The sequence below is a fragment of the Rhinolophus sinicus genome, chromosome 3 (genome assembly GCF_057876585.1).
Source record: "Rhinolophus sinicus isolate RSI-liver-muscle chromosome 3, RSI-T2T, whole genome shotgun sequence".
NCBI lineage: Eukaryota > Metazoa > Chordata > Mammalia > Chiroptera > Rhinolophidae > Rhinolophus > Rhinolophus sinicus.
Genome location: NC_142503.1, coordinates 171,338,804 through 171,361,725, shown reverse-complemented (window position 1 = coordinate 171,361,725; position 22,922 = coordinate 171,338,804). Strand labels below are relative to the sequence as shown.

Here is a 22,922-nt window from a genome sequence, read left to right as displayed (position 1 = left end):
ATTAAAAATGGATCGCGGGCCGCAGTTGGTCTGTGGGCCGCAGTTTGGACACCTCTGCTATAGAGTACGAGTAACTCAAATACATGGCATAATCCCATAGGCTCTCTTTGTTCCTCTTCCATTAAAAAGAAAACGTACAGTATCATATAAAGTTTATACAGGTTATATGTTTAGAATACTACTTTAGAGATTGATGTAAAGTCATTTCATCAAGGAAGAAAAACCTATGTCAGGTGAGTGATATGGTTCATCGCATTACTTATTCCAAAGAAAAAACAGTGGAATGGTGAAGAGTGGTTGAAGAAGAGGAGATGTAGGCAAGAGAGTAGAATGTAGAGAGAAAGTAAGGTTGAGACTTGAGAATAATCTGTTAAATATATCTTAAATGCATACACATCCCCATATCATCTTCTTCAGCTGGGAATTTTTTAAAGGTTTTTTAAAAATCAATTGTAAATATCTTTTACTTTTAAACATGTTTAACTGTCTCATTATAACAAACTACAATGTAATAACAATTCAACCTGCAAAAAAGAAACTATATACTTTATGGTACAGAAATATAAGCCACAGAATCTTTAAAAGGAAAATCAAAGGAAATATTGTATTGGTCCTCTCTAAACGCTACACCTACTATACTGTACTACTGTTGATTATAGAAGACTGGAAGTGGATATCTATCTCATCTGCAAAGTACCAAAGGACCAGTATTGATTGATGCAGGATATAAAAGTACTTATAATAGTAATACTTTCAGTTTCAGAGTTGTTTAGAATCTTAGTTTTGCTTTATTTTTAAGTAAAGAATTTTATTTACATATTTATATTTACTCTTATAATTATAAAATGGAGACTCTTTTATAAATGTGCTATAATAGGAAATGGGAGATTTACTAAATGCAGGTTATAATAGGAAACAAAGAGATTTACTAAATGCAGGTTATAATAAACCAAAAATAACCATTAAAAATGGTAAAAGATAAATAAAAATATCTGACATGTCTTATAAAACTTTGTTTAATTTATAACATTAACCACTTAATATGGTAAACAACTTACTATTCTTATTTCACAGATATTGTCATTCCTTCCAAAGAACCTACTTTATCTTATCAGCATTGAGATTCCATTTACATAATGAAGAGCAATAGAGAACACACAGCACAATCACTATCCTCAGAAAAACCAAATATTCTAATGATTTTAATATATGCATTATCAATTTCTAGCCTTGAATTTAAAGAATATGTGAACTGCAAGAAGTAAATTTACATACCTAACTGATTACAGTTTAGAAATCTAAATAAAGTGCCACAGACGAAAAAATAACTGCTTCATATATTGAAAGGCACAAGTTCAATTCAGCAGATCGGCTGGACTCACGGCACTATATTGCAGGAGACAGAGGTTAAGAAGTGACCTTGGGATCCTGCTCTCCAGATGTCTCAAGGGTCAATTTCTTTATTGAAAGTATCTCTATTTTTGATAAATACCTAGATTACTACACAACGGATATCTTTGTTCATATAGGATTCTAGTTGAAGCTTTTTTGAAATTTTAGGACTGTATATACCATAATGAAAAATTTAAAATGCAACATGCACAAAAGGTCAATATACATTCCTTTCTTTCTTACTGCATTACACAAGAAGGTTAAGAAACTACTATCACACACTCTAAGTTTTGGAACATATTTTTAGAGATTTCAAATGAGAAATTCTATAAACCTTAAGCATGTACTTTCCATTATTTCAGATCATGAAAATTCTAACTAATTTATAACACACAATATATATACTCCACAAAGAACTATATACAGATATATGCTCGTCTCAATTCCCTTACTCTTTTAATTAAAATTTTGTTTTTTTCTGGTCATAAAAATCTGCGTGTTTTGCGTGTTTGAAAAATTCAAACATATATTAAGCTATGCTTTGCTTTGGCACTAGCTCCCCCTCCAGACCAATCTACTAATACAACTGCACTTTAAAAAAAATAAACAAGAAACACAAGTTTTTCCAAGCCACTAGCAAATTTCAAATTTCACCACTTTTAGAGGCATTCCAATTCCTTAAACTAGTTAAAATCTGTAACCAAGCACTGCAGAATCTTATCAGAATTATTGTTTTTTTCAATTTCATACATCTCAAACAAAACTGCCTTATAGGAAAATAACTTCAAGTGACTCTTAAATTTTAAGAACATCTTAAAATACGATCAATATGCTATATTTTATAGAAATTATTTTGAATCACTATCCTAATAAACCACAATACACTCTTCATGTTAGCTCACCACTTGATCAAAGACACATTTTTGCATCTGTTTCTGCAGTCTATGAAAGTTTCATTCCAGCTGTTCAGCTCTTCAATTCAAGTAGAATTCTCAATTTATAAAGCAACAAAAGTAAAACCCATGCGCCTCCAAACCACCCTTCTGTTCCTTACAGCCAATTCATTTCTAACTCCCTACATTTTTATATATTAAGCTGTAAAAATCACAATCTCAAACGCTTGAATTCCCACCTTATCCTTACTATTTATTGTATTTATAAATCAAGTAATCTAGACTTTCTAAACATATTTGATAGTATATTTCACAAGGATAGCAACATACAGGGCCTTATTACTTGACACAGCATTTTAGGTCATTTTTAACATTTTAAAGAAGGCAGAATACAACTTACTCCTCTCTCCTAAAATATTTTCTATATGATGCACCCTTTAAAAGAATTCTGCATAACATGAAATTTAAATTTAACCAAGAAAAAAATATGCACTTAACCCCAGGAATAACAGGAAAAAAAAAAAACTAGTACAATGAAATCTTGCCTACAGTTTCTAAAGAGAGCCAAGTCAAAGTTCAGTCAGTTAACTTGTGATGAGCTTAATTCTAAACTGATTATAAAAAATAAATAAATAAACCTTTTGTTGAAATTTGTTCTGCGTTACCTTGAGGTTTGGGGTTATCTAATGGAGATTCTGGCTTTCTAAGTCCACCTTCTTGAGTAGGCTCAAGTCAACTGTAAATTAATTCAAACATGGGGAAGTAGCAACACTTCTCCCAGTCTTTATCCACGACCTCGATCAAAAGACTAATATATGGCAAAACGCTAAAAGCTCACCAAGGATAAACCCTAATCATGACATTGTCGTTTAACTTAGGAAATACACTGCGTCTCTGGCGTTGTGTGGCTGAAGATTGCAATCCCCACAGTGAGAGAACAGGTGCTGCGTCCGACAACCCACTCACTCTTGCAGGACAAACCTCCTTTAACTAATAAAGACGAACTCATTTAACCTTTTCAAGTAAGTTTAGATACTCAAAACCCGCCAGCTCATCATTTCCACATCAAATGGGGAATGCACGGGCACTCATGCCGTTAAGTGCCCTGGCACTGGCCCCGTGCCGAGAGCGGGTCTTTGTACGGTCCACTCCCTGATTTCTAGCCCGAGAACCCCTCTCTAAAGCCCCTAACGCACAGGTATCCTTCTCCCCATAGTCAGTGACCATAGGGACCGAGTTGCTGGCGAAAGGGCAGGTAGACATGGAGAAGAGAAGAGGGACACCTCCCACCCCGCCCCCATCCCTTCTCTCCTCGGCTTCGGCCCCTGCCCTGAGCAAGGATGCGAGACGCCGAGGGCAGCAGCAGCGACGCCGCCGCTCCGCGTCCAGGTCCGGACGGCGGGCGCCCCTCACCCCCCAGCCCGCGCCCTCCGGTCCGCTCAAAGGCACCCGCCAGAGCGTCCCAGGGGCTCCCTCCCCACTTTTCCCGGAGCCGCTGGATAAGCAGCAGCAGTTGCAGCAACAGGCCTGGGGATCGCCTGGGGAAAAAGAGCAGCGATAGCCTCCAGTCACATCCCCAGAGCCTCGTCAGATCCCGCGCTTCCCCAGCCACAGACTCCGAGGCTCGCGGGGCCCGGCCCCCAAACGCCCCCTTACCCGAGGCGGGAGCAGAGGCGGTCTCCGCCGTTCCCCAGTCGCCGCCGCCACAGCCCTCAGCCGCAGCTGCTCAACGTTGGGGCAGTGGGAGGGGTTGCTGGGTGGAGGATGCTACTCCCGACTGAAGGGAGAGGAAGAAACGGAAACAGGAACCACCGCCGCCGCCGCTTAACGGAGCCTTCGGCGCCAGTGACTGAGGGAGAGCGCGAGGCGGCGCGAGCCCGGCAGTCGCTGACAGCGCGAGACCGAGCGCGAGCCGGGTCCCGGGCGCGCGACCCCGAGCAGCGCCGGCCCCATTCCGCGAGAAGAGGAAGGGGACCGGTTGGCTGGGGGCTGGAAGGGGGTGGCGGGGGGCGGGGGCCTGCAGCGGAGGGAACCCCGCCACTCGGGTCGACCGAAGATAACGCGCGCACGCGCCGGAGCGGCTGACAACCAGCGCAGGCGGGGAAGCCCCGGCTAGCGCAAGCGTGCGCGCGCGAATGGGGGCGCGCGCCCCTCTGCGTTCCAGGCTTCTGGGAGAGGGCGCGCATGCGCTGGCCGCTGCCACCTACGGCGACCCTGGCATGTGCTAGGGCTTCTCCCCGCCCCCTTCTCGCTGCGCCCTTGGTTAGCGTAGCCGCAGCATCCACCGCCAGGCAGATCCGCGGGCCACAGCGGGACCAGGAGACTTCCAGCAGGGCAGCAGTTGCGCGCACGGGCGCCGGCTCCAACACGAGCGTACGCCGCCCTCTACCGCCAGAAGGCCGGAGGCTGAGGGGGGCGCGAGTGTAGCCGGACTCCCCACTCCGGGAGCGCCACCTCCAGGGAATGCCGTATTCTCCACCGCCAGGAATGGACCGGCCTATGCCAGTTTAGCCCGCAGCCCTAGGGAGCACTGGTACTGGAGGAGATTGAAAGGCGGTTCTTTACTGCTTATTAGGGGTGATAGCTGCTGCTCAGTCGCTGCAGGCAGGTCTGGCCGCTCGTCTGCAGTTTGCAACACGAACTGATGCCATAGAATGACATCGCACCCACAATGCGACTAACGAAGCCCCACTTTATCTTATGAGAGCTGTTTTCACATTCACCCGGACAGAAAGGTCTCCCACGAGGGCCTGAGTTTGATGCCTGGCCTCTCCCCCAACTCGAGACTGGCGGCTGCCACAGCCTCTCTGAAGCGGAAGTTTATTCAGTACGGGAAAGAGAACACGGGATGGGGGTACGGGAGCTTTTCCTTAGGATGCTTCCTACCCGCTTGGACTCGGGAAATTCCTGGCGCCCGCGATGCAGAGCAGTGAGCCGCAGAACTAACCCACACCAGCCCAGATCGCGATCTGAGACGGAGGACCTGAGCGCGCTGCCCCGGCACACAAAGTAGTCGCCGGCTAAGGGGTGCCATGATGGCCAATCAGGGACGCGAGTTGCGTGAGTGGAGTGCGAGCAGACCAATCAGAGGGCGAGAGGATGAGCTTCCCGTACCGAACTCTTCCCTGTGCGTCCGGACCCAGATCCCAAGCCTAGGGTGCAGTGCCGTAGAAAAGCGAAATGGTGACCTAAAGACAAAAGTTATCCCTCTAGTCTTGGGTATTTTTAAGTAAATGCCTTGGGTACTTATCCTAGAGCAAATAGTGCGGACTTTCAGATGCTGAATGTGAAAAGAATCACAGAAAAGATATTTAAGAGACAGTGGCCTGCCAAGACTGCAATCTGCCTAATAACATTCATAAATTTACAGTATGTATTGAAACCATCTTATAGGCCAGGAACTGTATTACAAATATAATACTGTTGAATCAAAGAAGAAATTTCCCTGTCCTTCAAGGAGCTCAGCTTCTAAGGGAGATTCGCTGAACCTTGTGGCTCGTATTTATTGGCAGCCCTTTAAACAAAAAGCTCTTCACGAAGTAGTTTACAATCATTTTTATGATTATCGCCCTGTAAAAAGGGGAAATTAAGAGAAAAGTACAATGACTTATCTAAGGTTACACAAAAATATACTGGCAGAGCCAGAATTATGTTCCAAGTCAGAGAGATTTGTCATCAATCAACCATCATTTATTGAATACATGGTTGCTGTCCTCCACTAAAGAGTTTTGTGCACTAAGCTTATAAACAGAAGAAAATTCTCTTATAAGGGCCACAGGCTTTGGTTGTTGGAAACAAATTTTAGGCTTATGCCATAGAAAGATGGGTTAAAGGCCAAAGTCTTATTAGTCATTTTGTAGATAATTTTTAGAAGTCATATGTGAGGTGGATATTTACTTTTTAGTTTAAACAGCATTTTAAAAAATTTTAGCAAACATGTTTAACTTCAAAGCTTACCTTGTATACTTCAAGATCCCAAATTCAAAGCTTTACTTTACTCTTGCCTCAAAACATCCTGTTTTTTTATCTGGTCTTCATTTTTTCATTCCAAAAACCTAAAGATTAAAATATTTATCTTCTCTGCCTCCTGCTCAAAAAGGAAAAAAAAAAAATCTGTCCAAGGAATGTTTGTCTAAGATTTGTCCAATGCATTTTCATAGCACAGTATAAAATATATTAAAATACCAAATAACTGGTGTCTCTAGCATATACTCAGAAACTAGGTCTTCCGCAATTCCAACTGCACTCTGTTGAACCAGTGCGTTTCTCAGCCTGTTGCAACACTGTTATCATGGTCCTTTCCAGGGCATGCCTAGGATTTAGCTGCCACCTCAGAACCGGAAGTATCAGTTAAACAACTAACTTTTGAGAACAAATCTTTATACATTAAGTTCCAGGCCAACTATGAATTTACAGAAAATTCACAATAGTCTCAGCTTTTAAAAAACACATTTCTTTTATTCTCTCCAGAGATGAATATTACTGAAACTGCCTTTCTCTTGCCAGGTTAAATTTCTGAGTGAGAAAGTATCCCCACAAGGTTCTACACATCACTGGTCACCAGAAAACATCTCTGTCAAAGGATGTTTTCTCCACAAGCTCCAGCCTCCCTCTCTGCTGCTGGGCCTTCTCACTCTCTCTTCTCACCCCAGCTGTCTAACTCTGCCTCTCATCACTCCTAGTTTCAGGTATTTGCTTAAGAAAGTAGAAGTGTTCCACCACTTCCTCCACCCCTCCCTCATTAACTAGGCTTTAGTCCTATCTGTGTTCATGCAAAAACTTGAAGTTAAGTTCTGCTCAACAAAACACTACAAAATATTTTTCATGACATTTTATACTGTGAACTAATAGAAACTTGTCAATACGTCATATTGTTTTACACAGCCTGGGTCAAATTCTTAGTCTTCAACCAGAGCTGTGGGGTCTTGCGGGTGGGGGCAAGGAGAAGTCAACCATTAGACAATGGAAAAATATCAAAATGAAAGTGAAGTGAGTACCTGAGTAGCCATTTTATTGAGATTAGCTGATCAAAGTTAATGAACTTGAATACTATCACATTTCAAAAGTCGTGAACATTCTTGTAGGAACTAGTTTGAAATTTACTACAATTTTATTAAAGACTATAATAAAAATAATAGCCAGTGTGTAATATTGCTGAATGCCAGGCCCCATGATAAACTCTTGACCTCCATCATTCATTCTCAAATCAACCCTTCAAGGTAGACCCTGTAATTACCATGGGGAGATCTGTGGGGTCCAAGAGAAGGGTTGAGGAGGCTCTCAGGTGTTTCAGCAGCAGCTACTTACCAAATAGTTTAGAAATTTTTCCGTCTCCCCCAGTGTGGACCAACTAGATGTCATCCCTGGAAACATTCCTAATAATTTTTTATTGTTCTTGTTTACTAATTGTTGCTCCAGCTACTTTTTTTTTTATTAAAGTTTATTGGGGTGACAATTGTTAGTAAAGTTACATAGATTTCAGGTATACAATTCTGTATTACATCATCTGTATATCGCATTGTGTGTTCACCACCCAGAGTCAGTTCTCTTTCCATCACCAAATATTTGGTCCCCTTTACCTTCATGTACCACCCTCCTACCCCCTTACCCTCTGGTAACACTAAACTATTGTCTGTGTCAATGAGTTTTTGTTTCTCATTTGTTTCTCTTGTTCTTTTGTTGTTTTCGGTTTATATACCATATGTCAGTGAAATCATATGGTTCTGTACTTTAAGATCCATCCATGTTGTCACAAATGGTCCATTTCATCTTTTCTTACCACCGAATAGTATTCCATTGTGTATATATACCAAACTTCTTTATCCATTCATCTATCGAAGGACACCTTGGTTGTTTCCATGTCTTGGCCACCGTAAATAAAGCTGCAATGAACATTGGAGCACACGTGTCTTTATGGATAAATGTTTTCAGATTTTTTGGGTAGATACCCAGGAGAGGGATTCCTGGGTCATATGGTAATTCTATTCTTAATTTTTTAAGGAACCTCCACACTCCCTTCCATGGCGGCTGCACCAGTCTGCATTCCCACCAACAGTGTATGAGGGTTCCTTTTTCTCCACAGCCTCTCCAACACTTGTTACTATTTGTCGTGTTGATGATAGCCATTCTAACTGGACTGAGGTGATATCTCATTGTGGTTTTCATTTGCATTTCTCTGATGATTAGTGATGTTGAGCATTTTTTCATATGTCTATTTGCCATTTGTATGTCCTCTTTGGAGAAATGTCTCTTCAGGTCCTCTGCCCATTTTTCAGTTGGGTTGTTTGTTATTTTGTTGTTGAGTTGTATGAGTTCCTTCCAGCTACATTCTTAAAAGATTCCATTTTGCAGTAAAACATCTAAAGGATAGCATCGTTGTTGCTATATGCAAGAAGGTGTGATCTTGCAGTAATCATTTTACCCATTTGGTCCTTAATTTTCTCACCTATAAAATAAAGGATTGTACTACATAAATTTTAGTTGTTTGCCAGTTCTAAACTATAACTCTAGCCAGCTTGACAGTAACTACAACAATGAAATATGGAGAAACAGTTACGTCTTCAAATTCAATAAATGTTTTAAGTCACCTTTGAGCCAACTCCTTAAATAGAAACTATCTACACCCACTCATTAAAGAGCCAGAGCCAATCTTTCCAATCAGAAGAATCAATGAAGTGACTGACTTAAAGATTGATAAAACTTACCAAACTATCCCTCCCTGTGACTTGCCTCCATGGCTATAATTTCTTTCTTCTCCTTTGGGATAAAGTACCATATAGTTCACACTGTTAATTTATTTTTCAACATCCACTTCTACATCTTCTTTATTAATAGAGTTGCTTGTTTTGTTTTTGTTTTTTAGGTAACCATCCAACCTCCATCTATAAAAGGGCAACTCAGCCTGAGTCAATCGGTAAATGAATTCCCTGGTACGGTAGAAATTTGTAATGCTTACCCTGTCTTTCCAGGCATGTACAGAGATTACATTTTCAAGCATACATCCCTGCCACCCTCCCCTACTGTTGAAGTTGGCTGGACTGTGTAACTAATTGTAACCACTAGTCTATAGTGGGTTGTGGGTAGAAGCCGTATGTGTCACTTCCAGGTAAAACATTTAATTGCAAGTATAAGTTCTTAGAGTTTTCATTCTTCTCCAGCCTCAAGGCCAGTATTATTGACGATGATGAAACCTTTGTCAACCTAGGTCCCCAAGAAAGGACAATATAGAACAGCCCACCTCTAACCCTCATCAAGTCAGGATGGATATATAGTTTGAGTAAAAAAATACACCTTTGTTGTTTAAGCCACTAAGATTTGGAGTTTTTTGTTCTTTTGGGTTTTTGTTTGTTTGTTTGTTTTTTACTGCAGTGTGACCTAGAATTTAAGTTATGCTAGGTCCTAGACTATCTAATTAATACACCTGAAAACCATTGTAGTCCTGGGTAAACGCCCAATCAGACTAAAAGGAAGGATTTTTAGTCCATGCTTAGAGAAGAGGATTCTCTTTCCTACCAGGTATGAACAAGTCAGCTATAACCCAGATTGCCACTGGTAGGAAGCTAATGACCACAAGAGGAACTAACCTCAGAATGAAGTCAACACACTGAGGACAGCAAACAGCTAAGAACCCTTGAGGATCTTATTGAGCTGATGGTTTTATCACTCCTGAAGGCTACTCCTCTCTGGACTTCAAATTCTGCAAAATAATAATTCTGTTTGCTTGTTTCTCCATAACACAGTAAGCAGAAACTATACCTTATATATCTTTAATTTCATCATAGTTCCTAACATAGATCTAGCTCAAGGAGCACTAAAAAATATTAGGTGAGTTAGAATTTTAAAAATATAATGGCTTACCATCTTGCCTTCAGAAATAAAATATTACCTGCATTAACAAGGGAAAAAAGTAATTTGATTCAACCCAATCTTTTTTACCGATGAAGAGATTAAGACCCAGGCACAGTACAAAATTTATCAAGTTCATATAGCTTTGCTATGGCAGAACTGAGAGGGGAAAAAAAAACCCTAATAATTGCCTCATCAAAAATGACCATAGTTTCCAACTCAACATAGGAAAGTAATGAGACAGTATATCACCCTGGTAGTTAAAAACTTTCAACTTAAGACAAATATAGCTTACTTACTAGCTATATGATCTTGGAAAAGTTACTTAACTTCTCTGAGCTCTGGTTTTTCCATCTATAAAAGAGGACAATAATCTCTAGCTCATAGAATTGCGAGGAATAGATGACTCAACATATAACAAGCACTTAGCATAATGCCTGACACATAGTAAACATTCTATATATTGCAGCCCTATCAAATGATTTTTCATAGCTAAATCAATTTTTTGCATTTGGGATAGATTCTGTTCTCTTTCATTCATATAATTCAGATCACTCACCTGTGTTTTTCCATCACATATAATGACAGTAGCCTACACAACTGTATAGCCAGCACCCACCTTTCCTATAGGAACTGCTCCTTCCATTTCCATACTTTTATCATATTATGGCAAGAAAAGAAGCTATGTTACTACTGTCTGCCCCTTGGACACAGCTAATTGGTCAAGGGCTGGACACCTGACCCAAAATGGGCCAGTGAAGCCATTCCTCCAAGATTTTAAGACTTTGGAAGAGGGGTCATCTCAAGCCTCACCAAGATATAAAACCTGGGAGATGTCATTGGACGTTTTTTTGCCAAGTGAAAAGCACATTTTGCATTGAGAGAATAAAGTCAATGGGCAGAGGAAAGCAGAGAGGGTGGAGAAAGTGTATGTATTATACTGGAATTCTCAGTTCCAGAAAGTGTATGTATTATACTGGGATTCTCAGTTCCAGGTTTTCTTGACCATTGACAGAATCTCTGCCTTTCCTTCTACTTAGGCTTGCCTCTTCCGAGGGTTTCCCCGTATCTTTCCAATATATCCCCTGCATAAGCTAATTCCAGATAGGTTTATTTGAGATGAAATTAGTGTGATGATACGCTATATTATGTTATCATAAAATAAAAAAAGAAGAGGGAAAATCCTTACATTCATTATCATTATTAATAGCTTGAGTGATACCTCTAAGAATATTATCATCAAGTTTATAAAAATGAATCAAGAAATTTTTATCAGGGGCGGATGGCTGACTCAGTTGGTTAGAGCGCAAGCTCTGGGCAACAGGGCTGCCGGTTCGATTCCCACATGGGCCAGCGAGCTGTGCCCTCCGCAACTGGAATGAAGTCAATGAGCTGCCACTCAGCTCCCAGGTTGCCAGATGGCTCAGTTGGTTGGAGCGTATCCTCTCAACCACAAGGTTGCCGGTTTAACTCCTCCAAGGGATGGTGCGCTGCGCCCCCTGCAACTAACAATGGCAACTGGACCTGGAGCTGAGCTGCTCCCTCCACAACTAAGACTGAAAGGACAACAAGTTGACTTGGAAAAGTCCCAGAAGTACACACTATTCCCCAATAAAGTTCTGCTCCCCTTCCCCAATAAAATCTTTAAAAAAAAAAAAATTTTTATCAAATTCCAACTGTAAAGTACCTGTGACAGAGACTTCAAATTGCTTCCCTATGTCTATTCTCTCATTCTTCTATAATAACCAACCCCAAATTTTTAGATGGTCCTATTGCCACTCAATTTAAATTCTGGCTGTTGAGATCTACACAGAAATGTTGTATGGGACTTCTGTTAAAAAAAAAAAAGAAAAAGCCATAGAAAGGAACGGGATGTACCCTTCTTGACACTTCTTTCCATCCTGTTACCTGGGACATGATGTGATGATTGGAGCCTTTCAGCCTTCTTGGACCATGAGGAGGATAGCCATACCCTGGGGATGGCATAAGAATGAGGAAGGAGCTGGCTCCCTGACAACTTCGTGGAACCTCCATATTAATCTTGGACGGCTCATCTCCAAAATTCTTTTCTGTGAAAAAGAAATAAGCTTCTATCTTACTTAAGCCACTATCTAGATTTTTCTGTTACATTCTGCTGAACCTAATCCTGATATAATGCCATACTAATTTGATATATTGAGTTAAGTTGGATTGTTAATGCTCCACAAAAAGAAAAACAAATCCAGAAAGATTTGAAAGAAATGTAACAAAGTACATGCTACTATATTTAAAATTTTTTAAACCAAAAATAAAGATATAGACTGGGGAAGGATGAGGTGGGTGCAAGAGAAAAAAATTCAGAGAGAAAAATTCCAGCCCAAAAAGTAATTTATCACTATCAATGTTATAAATACTTGCTCCAGTAAGAATGAGCCTTGCTGAAGTCACCAAAGTTCCAATGTTGCACTTTGCAAGAGCAAAAACTCTATCGTATAAATTCACCACAGGGAAAAATAGATTCTGAGGGGAAAGACTAACCAAACTGTCAAAAGTCTGAAACACCAGAAGGCCCCTTGAGGGCAGAGACCCTGCCTATCTGCCCTGATCACCACTGTGTATCGTATTTGTTGAATGAATTAATTGATTTTCATTGCAATATAATTGCCAGGGGGATCAAAAAACTTGTAACCTACAGTTTCCAAGGAAACAGCAGGAAAAAGCCAGGGTTCGGAACATGGATCCTAACTGTATTTGAATCCAGGCTCTGCAACTTAATAGTGAGGAAACCTTGGGAAATTTTGTAAACCTCTGTCTCATTTTTTTCATTTACGTAAAATGGGAATGATATTATCTACTTCATTGGGTTGTCATGACGGTAAAATGAGTTATTATGTGTACTCTTAAGAAGAATGCCTGGCACAGAGTAAGCACATAATAAATGTTAGCCATTTATAGCTCTGCAAAAACTCTAAACTAAAGCAAGCCTTTGTGGACACTATTGTTATTATCTGATCTAAATCCAAAGTCAAAATAACATGAAAACAGAATCTCAGGTAGAAAAGGAAATAGGTGATTGACAAGGTTTCCCAGGTGAAAGGCTGAATGTCATTTCATTTCTGCAGTACATGCCATAACACAAATGTTGGTATTTAAAACAAAACATAAATGTCCTAAAAACAACCCCCTATAAATTGTGTCAGCACAATTTACTCGTAGACTTGTAAACTCACATAGATAGGGTCTAACATATTTAAGTGGAGCTAACATATTTATTTCAAGGCTGATCATTTAGTTTAAAATATACTCCCAGTCTTCTGGGCTCTTACACTGACATGTCAAATGGCTGAGAAGTCCATCCAACGTACTTGAGTTCTTTAAGGTGCAAAGAACCAAGTAACTCAGGTGACTTCAAAACACATGAATTGAAACTTACCTGTGGCTGAACTGCCATCAGATACTGAGGCAACTGGAGACCACTCCTCCAGGTTTCCATCTCTCTCACGTTCCCCCATGTCATTTTTTGCCCTTGTGCTCTTCTCTCAGTAACAATGAACTTCCATTTTTTATTCCGCCTTTTTGCTTGCTCATAATTTTTGTTGCCTTATAACTTCATCTTTTTCATGGCATGACACAATCTTCACTTTCAAATTCTCAGTTTCTTGGTTCACATTCTCCAGAGAGAGAAATCTTGTTAGGTCTTAATATCTTTCTCTACTAAATTACATCATAGGTCTTGTAACCTTCAGTCAGGTATTAATTCTGGTCCAAACTACTGTGTCAAGGTGGTGGTGGCTGCCCCTTCAGCAGGGACTATGGGCACGAGCATGGCAGACTCTTTAGTAGAAATAGGAAGTAGGCAGACACAAGAACGGACATCTCTGATACGCTGCGTTACTCCTTTCCCTTGCTTTTCCCTTTGATTTTCTAATCCCTCCAATACTCACATACAGATCTTACCACTCTCTACTTCTATATCAGTACTTAGCAGTTCAACTCAATCTCAGCCTTCATATTGGTCTTTGCAAATTCACCAATGGATGTTTCCACTAAATGTTGGTCTTGGTTTTGATTATGAAGTCAGGAGAGCTGACTTGGAGTTCCTTTCCACATGGACCATCTAGCTTCTCAACAACTAAATGACTCAGACCTCCTTGCGTGGCTTTGGTCACAAGGTGAACTCAGAAGAAATCATGAGTTATGTAAAAGCAACACTCATGGCTCCTTTTAAAATCAGCAAAAAGATGAAAGCCCTATGATAATGGGACAAAACTGTCTTCACATAGGGAAAACAAACATTTTAAAAGCTCATCTTTTAGTTTTATTAAAAGCTAATACCACCATATGTGGAAACAAAGAGTGTATGAATATCTAATATAAATATAATGGCAATAGAAGTCATATAGCTCTAAATTAACAACAAAGGAGACTGGGAAATAGAGAGGAGCACATGGGTGCTCAGTGGGCACTAATGTCTCTGTCACATGTAGTAGATGACCTACACAATCATATGTGGTATGGCTCTGGACACAATAAATAAGAAGTAACTGGGAGATAAAATGGATAACAGGAGACAAATGTCAGAAATCGTGAAGGATGTGCTAACTGATTAGGTGGAAAAGTGACTAAAGATGAATGAGATTTGGGGTTTGGGTGACTAGTTATTTGATACCATAAATATAATTCATAGTTCAGTATAATCACATTTAGACTTCAGATCCTATGATCCTAAACCCAATATTCTGTTCATTCTACAGGCTCAATATTTTATTTATGCAAAAGCAAATTCCTAATGAAGAATCATTGAGTCAGATGGATTCACCATCGTATCCCTTGTTTAGAATAGTGCCTGGCCTATGGAAGATGCTCAATGAATAGTTATTGAATGAATGGATAAGTGAATGAATGAATGAGGAAAGTGGACTTTATTCCAACAGAAAGGATTTGACTAAATAAAAGAAGTTTTGTCTTTACATGTTGTTGTGTACTGCAAATGAATTCCAAGGAAGTTCTAATACCTTTTAATAGCCTTTTTTAAAGTGTCATAGGATATCTTATATATATATTAGTGTCCACATTCCTAAATAACAGAATAAATCCAATTAATTTTGTCTTTCCTCTTATAGGAATATTCTTCATTTTTTTTTAAATAAGGGCCTAATAAAATAATCTATGCAGCTCTTTCACTTTCAATATTCTGAGTACCTCTAAGACAAAATGTGCTTGATTAGTTCTCCTCCACAACTTACAATGAATGCATTTATCAGTTCCTCCCAGATAGATGTGGCTGTGGTGACCATATTTTTCTCACCAAATGCAGTAAAACTAAATCTAACAATTAAATCTAGTGCTTAAAATCTGAATTTTCTTATACAAACAGATGGATACTGTAGTGATGCGTCTGATATATTTATTTAAACTCTGCATTATAGTTATGATTCCTCATGACCTTCTCCTTAAAGTGTCCTTGGCTGATGTTCAGCAATATGGCCAAATTCTGATTGGCCTATTTTGATTGTCTGAGACCATGCAATAGTATTTTGAATATTCAAAGAATATCTCTGTCCTCTATGAGCTTAACTTGGAAACAGAGGCTAACTGAAGCTCTGGGAAACAGAGTTGCACACAAATAATTTTTATTTTGTGCTAGGAGAGTTTTTATCCTCCCTTCACAGTCTCCCAATTACCACTTACCACTTTGCTCAACAATGGACCTCAGATAAATTTTACATTCATCACATCGAATCTATAACTCCAGTATCACATGCAGATGAAGTAAGACAAATTTTTACCAGTAGAAACTAACTTGGATGTGTATTTTTTTTTTAATTTATTGGGGTGACAATTGTTAGTAAAATTACATAGATTTCAGGTGTACAGTTCTGTATTACATCATCTATAAATCCCATTGTGGGATGTGTATTTTTTTTAAATGGTTTTAGGCTTAAGTCAGTTATGCTCTGACAGAGTAGCATAGACATATAATGTCTGGAGTTCCCTCCTGTATTTATGACTTATAATTTTCCACTAATGCAGTTCTAGAAAAACTAAACTGCTAGATATGGATGCCCATTAAATTGCATTGCCCAAGAAAAAGGATATTATACTTTTTATTATAGTCAAAATAAAAATGGAATAAGGTATTATCAGATTTCCTCTAATATCCCTACAATCTTGTCCAACGGCTAGAATCATCTTCTAAAGCTTTCTAGGCTCAAGGCAGCACAAGTTACTGTCCTCTTTTCTATTTCCCAGCCTCCTTGGTAGTCAGGTTGGAGCCAATGTTCTAGCCAATGGAAGGTGGACAGAAGTGATGTAAGTCACTCCTAAGTCTGGTCAAACGTGCCCCAGTCAGAACCTCCAGCTCTTTCTTCCCCTGCCTTGGTGATCTTGGGGGCTTCATATCCAGGTGTTGTCACTATAAGATAGAAGTAGGTAGCCTGGATCCCTGAATGTCCAGTAGGAGGAGAGCGACCCGACAGGCATAGGACTGTGACATGAGAAAAGAATTAACCTTGATTGCATTAAGCCACTAGTGTTAATTAACCAACTACTATACAGGCCAAGAGGATAATGGGGGGTGGGGCGCTTAAATCAAGCCTCTGACTTAGTCACCAAACCATGTGCCTTGGCATAATCTTTTGCCCAATGAGTGCTTCGGTGGGTATCCCCCACCGCCCACCCAGGGAAGGTGCCTTTTCTAATTCACATACAGATGCCATATGGACCAACACTAGCCCTGACTATCCCCTAGCAACTTGTTGCCTTATCTCCACTCTTCCTACCCTTTGCGATACCTCTACAAAGAGCTGCCAGATTAATATTCCTAAGGCACAACTCTGATCTTGCCATTACCTGCCCAGAAACCCCCAGAGGGGCCCCATTGCTTCATGGATTATGCCCTAAATCCTTAACATGGTCTCCAAGACCCTCCACAATTCATTGAACAAATGCATTTATGCATCCCAATCACTGCCTTTGTCTTCTCACCCCCATGTTCTCCATCTCTGGAAGCTAGCTAGCGTGGCATGACTCCACATAGCAGGGGCACCCCATCTCATTTCCACATTCATTGACCTAGCTTATGGAATCTCCACCTTTACTCACTCCAAGAATTTCCACAGTATGGGATTTCTTCAAGTCCGTCAGCCTTCTGGTTTATTTGTGGGGGTGGGGGGAGCTCGTCTCACAGTTCTTGAGTTAATTCACTCTATAGCCTGCTCCTCCATTCTGGCTCTGCAGCATAGCAAGAACTCAGCTGTGTTCTCACCCCTGAATGGATCCTACTTATGTGGAGGGTATTGATAGCAACTCATCTTACCATGAGGGAACCAAGAGGTGAGGGAAAGACAACATATAATGCATTTACTCCTACTCTGTATAGCGACTAGGATTGTCAGATAAAACACAGAATGTTCAATTAAATTTGACTTTCAGATAAAGAGCAAATCATTTTCTAGTATAAGTATGTCCCAAATATTGCACAAGACATACTTATTCTAAAAAATGACTTGTCATTTATCTGAAACTCAAATTTAACTGGGTGTCCTGCATTTTTATTTCCTGTATCTGGCACTTGTAGTAGTGGTGGCCTCCCTTTTGTTAAATTCTTGATCTTTGGCTCAGATTTTTGGGGTATGGGGTGGGAAAAGCAGAACTCTTCCTGCCAACGCATAATCTACCAAAATCATTGCCCTTTTAAATAATATTGCCCCCTTCAACAATGTTTTCCTTCCTATTATTCATGTGCTATAGTAATTTTTACACAATAATATCTCCCATATGACAAAAATAAGCTTCTTGAAGTCAGGAATCTTATTCTTTATATTTTTTCATTGGCTGGCTGGATTTTGGAGGCATCTTTCTGGCATCTACTTGCTACATTGGCATTTCAAGAATTCAAAACCAGCAACAGAGTCAGAAATCTTAGAGCAGATAACAGAATTAGAAGAAAGTGCCTTGGGCACGTATAATTGCAAATCCTAGCACTTTTTTTTTTTGACTTGCATAATGAGCCATGGATTTTTAATCTTGGACTTGCACATATGTTTCCAAATATCTCCTCATGTCTTCCAGGAAATACTTGGCTAGGTTTTACTTGCATTGCATAGACACTCATAGGAACACAGGTTATGGCTAGAAGTCATTCTTTTAAGATAGCTTGTCAGAATTGTAACTCTCTCTCTAAAACATAAAAGTGGATAGTGTCCCCACTTGGTGGGTGTTATTTCACTCTCTTCCAAACACATTTACACATTACCCGTAGCACTGGAAAGTAGCATACTGGCCATAAATTAATATCCTGTGAATCACACAGCTTCACTGTCCAGCTCCATGCTTTCTTGGTAGCTCCTATGGAAACCAGAAAGATGGATGAGTTAGATTATAAAGGTTAATTTAAATACCACAAAATGTATATAGAATCATTAGAAACAAATGGCCTTGGTCTTTCCCACATATTCAAGCAAGCATTATGCTCCAAATGCCAGTCACTTAGATATTTAGCATGTTGATTCCTTTCATACGGAATTAGGAATTAATTATAGCCATGTAGGTACCCTGTACTTTCTTGGAGTAATAATACAAAGTGTGTGTGGTCTGGCACCTTTAAACACATATTCTAGAAATGAGGAAAATTTCCCAGACTGCTGTATGGAAATCTACCCCTTTAAGAAAACTGCAATCAGGGGCCGGCCCGGTGGCTCAGGTGGTTAGAGCTCCGTGCTCCTAACTCCGAAGGCTGCCGGTTCGATTCCCACATGGGCCAGTGGGCTCTCAACCACAAGGTTGCCAGTTCAATTCCTCGAGTCCCGCAAGGGATGGTGGGCTCTGCCCCCTGCAACTAAGATTGAACACGGCACCTTGAGCTGAGCTGCCTCCCGGATGGCTCAGTTGTTGGTTGGAGCACGCACGGGCTCTCAACCACAAGGTTGCCAGTTCAATTCCTTGAGTCCTGCAAGGGATGGTGGGCAGCGCCCCCTGCAACTAAAATTGAACACAGCACCTTGAGCTGAGCTGGAAATGCACACTGTTCCCCAATAAAGTCCTGTTCCCCTTCCCCAATAAAATCTAAAAAAAAAGAAAACTGCAATCATTTCACTAAAAAAATTGTATGTATTATATACATTATAATTTATGTATACAATCTACTGTAGAAGAATATTTAAGAACTAAATAACATATACACATGATAACAAATTCAAAGTTAATATAAAAGGGTGTAAAGGGAAAAATGAGTCTCTCTATCACACTATCCCTTAGTGCTCTTGCCCTGAGGTACCAGTTTGTGTATCTTTCTGGATGTATTCTCTGAAAATGCAAGCATGTATGTACATATTGCCTTAAACAGATTTTATTTATATATGTAAAATATATGTGATATAGATAGTAAAATGCTATTATTGTACACATTGCTTTTTCAATTCCTTTTTAAACCTTTTTATTATGAAATAAATAAGAGTATAAAATATATGTCATGACCTTGTTTTGTTCATTTACCAATATATCTTTGAAAGCATCCCTTATCAGTGCATACCACTCTGCTTCAGTTTTGTTGACCACTATATAATATCCCATTGCATGGATATACTACTGACCAAACCCAATATTGATGGATTTTCAGTTTGTCTCCAACTTTTGCTATAGTGAAAGCTTTTTCAGTTACTTTTCTTTGTTAGGAAAATAGCTTCACGTATCACTGAGATAGTCAACGTCTATTTAATGAACACCTACCATGTCCAAAGCACAGTGCCTAGGCCCTGTGAATAATAATGAAACTAAGAATATCCCTATTCATTTCCCCCTCAATGAATTGTTTGGTCATCTTACGTTTGTGTGCTATGGGATTTGTGTTGTCCCTCTCAACTTTGTAACTAAAGACTCCTTCATCTATTAAACCACAAATTTTCTCTTCTAAATTTACCTTACTATGGCAAAATGGAAGTTCCATAGTTCCGAATCTTTAAACTATCACTTTGGAGATTATATGTATCAATTCTCTCTGCAAAGATACACCTGTGCTTAATTCTAGAATTACAAAATTTAAGGGCCAGGAAAGAACCTAATGATCATATGGACCAAACTCTGTATTTTACAGATAAACAAACTAAAGCTAAGAAGTAAATGACTGGGCCATGGTCATACACCAGCTTATTTTTTTTATACAAAATGGGTTCAATATACCTCTCCATCCGCCATTTAAAAATCAAAACTGACTTTCACTTGTGGCCATGATGGAATGACAGAGACCTGATTTACCCTTCACTTTAAACAAATGAAAAACAGACAAAATATATAAACACCACTTTTCAGATATTGGCTAACATGCTGCACAGGACAGTGATCTCTAAAAGAAGAAAAACAAATGACATGAACCTATCATCTCCCCAGCTCACTGCCTGGAGAGAGTCCACGGTATAGCATGGCCAAGGGAACCCCAGCAAAGCCGGACAATTTCCTAAGTTGAAGAGAAGGAATTGAGAATTCAGATTTGGCTAAGGCCACTATAATTTTTAGGGTAGATTGCCAGACAGGAAAAAGCTGGAGCAAGAGAGAAAGGGGAAAAAGGAGAGAGGGGGATGGGGGAGAGGGGGAGAAAGAGAAAGTGAGCGAGAGGGAGAGACGGAGAGAGGGTGAGAGTGTTCTAGAGATCTGCAGGGGCTTCCCCTTGAGTCTTTAGCTGAGTACTGATCAGCACACAACTTTGACGAAATTACCTGCAACCAGGGAGAGAAACACCTGCAAGGAGCAATTACTGGCATTCACACAGGGCTGGAAATGGTTTACATTCCCAACAGCCCAAACGGAAAAACTTTCTAGCACACTGGGCATCTGGTTGAGAACCCGGAAAGGTATTGCCTTGTGATTAAGCCAAATCAGCCCTAAAGTAAAGGTTGCTCTGCTCCTGCTTATTCCAGTTTAAATAGAAGCGTCAAAAGGGTCAAACTGTTTCCAACTAACTTAACTGTATCCCAGAGCATAACTCGAAAATATTTAACAAAACAATCTCCCCACCTCTCCTCCCCACCAAATATATCATCCAACAATGTGAAATTCACAATGCCTAGAAGCCAATTTTTACTGATACTCTTAAATCAGGCATGCAAATTGAAGCAAGAAAATACAATACATAATGAGGAAAACTAAATCAATCAGTACAAACAGATCCAGATATGACACAGGTGATAAAATTAGACAAAGACATTAAAACAGCTAGTATAACTATGCTCTATATGCTCAAGAGAGCAGAGGAAGGAGTGAGCATATTAAGGAGAGAAAAGAAGAATACGAAAAAAGAGACAAAGTTGAATTTCTTAAGATGAAAAATATAGTATTTGAGATGAAAACTCAGAACCGCTATAGGAAATAGAATTCTTACCATTATTTCTATGACCAATATTACAGATGTAAAATAATATTTTCATTGGGTCTAAAGATACTCCTTTTCATATAAAAACCTCAAAGCCATCTACCAATGTGCATCAAAACCATCAATGTAGAATAGTGTTTGCATAGTAAAAATATGTTCACTGTACTTATTATTGGTATTTATAAAGCAGAGGAGCAGCACACAACCTCTGCTACCTGCAAAATATGTTAAGCCAAGCATAATTTCTATTCATAAGAGTTTGAAGTCCAATGAAGATGAAAACTTAGGTTTTGTGACTTCATTTTTAAGTTTGGTGCATGCATAAATTAAAGAAAACAAATTTATATGCACTATTTAGGACATGGAATCAAGCTGAAGATTTTTAGACCCTTGCCAAGATCAGTGATGACAGTATTCCCAACAATTTGTTGGTGAGCTGCAGTTTGAAGTATCTAACCTAAGAAATGTAGATCAGAAGAAGGAGAAAATCAAGCGAGAAACAGAAGTAGGACCAAAAAAGGAACTCTTATGAAAAGGGGGACTGTAAAACATGTGATGACTGTGCATACAAGTATATATGAATCTCCCTGGCAGAGGCTGAGAAGGCGATAACAGGAAAATGCAATTAAATTCAACCAACAGTTATTGAGTGCCTGTTACCTGCAAGACACTGTACCAAATGAAGTACTATCCCTTTCCACCAGCAGCACAAAATATGATGCGGGAGATGGATGTAGATACACAAATAATTGTATCATAAGTCAGACTGAGAGCTGCAATAATGCAAGCATAACAACAACTAAGGGAGCATAGAGGAGTGAAATAATAACCGGATCTTGGGGTAGGAAAATGAGGGAAGACTTCATAGAAAAGGTGACATTTGAACTGTGCCCTAAAAGATACAAGGGATTTTACTATATATAAATAGGCCTTGTGTAGTTGTTCTCCATTTAATTTACCCCCGCCTCATACCACCATTCATTCTCTGCCTCTCTCCGCCCTCCTTTGTAATTTGCCTCATTTGACCATCCTTGGTGGTTGGCTGGCTTCTGGTTGAGTTTGGCCAATGTCTCAAAACTGCTGGAGATTAGAGGGCAGGAGGAGAGTTTGGGGTGTTTATTCACTGTCCCCTCTCTGCTTCAGCACTGTGGCTTACCAGCAGCTGAAGCCGCCCCTGCCTACAGCTCCTACTGATGGCCCTCTTTCCCATGGCTCCAGCTCTCACTAAGCTGTGGTAACACTGTTTCATGCCCTTGGCCCCTCAGGCCTGCAAAAGGTAAGAGCTTCCCACTCTGCTAGTCTCTGGGTGTCTCAACTACTCTTGTAGCTTCCCTTTACCTTGACTCTGTAAATCATCCCTTCATTTGAACCATCTCAGTTGAATCCAGCCCCACACAGAGAGACTAGTATAAGACAAGAGAGAATACATGTCATGATTCAGGAACCAC

General features: G+C 39.9%; 1 protein-coding gene and 1 long non-coding RNA gene across 7 annotated transcripts in view; both read right to left on the bottom strand.

Moving 5' to 3' along the window:
* FUT8 (fucosyltransferase 8) overlaps positions 1-5,202 on the bottom strand; it is a 211,913-nt gene extending 206,711 nt beyond the window's left edge. For 2 of the 3 annotated variants that reach the window (XM_019733552.3, XM_074327355.2), the window contains exon 1: positions 3,942-4,078. The gene's annotated coding sequence lies outside the window, so the exon portion shown is untranslated. Of the gene's footprint in view, positions 1-3,941; positions 4,079-5,171 lie in introns of those variants that run through there. The other variant, XM_019733553.3, reaches the window with a different exon arrangement.
* Positions 5,203-7,456: 2,254 nt separating this feature from the next.
* The window catches only part of LOC109448343 (uncharacterized), a 96,250-nt gene continuing 80,784 nt past the window's right edge, over positions 7,457-22,922 (bottom strand). For 3 of the 4 annotated variants that reach the window (XR_002137501.3, XR_016020896.1, XR_016020895.1), the window contains 3 exons: positions 13,543-18,458; positions 12,039-12,199; positions 7,457-8,730 (listed from right to left, as the gene is read on the bottom strand). This is a non-coding gene — a long non-coding RNA (uncharacterized LOC109448343). Of the gene's footprint in view, positions 8,731-9,868; positions 9,982-12,038; positions 12,200-13,542; positions 18,459-22,922 lie in introns of all 4 variants that reach the window. The other variant, XR_012494634.2, reaches the window with a different exon arrangement.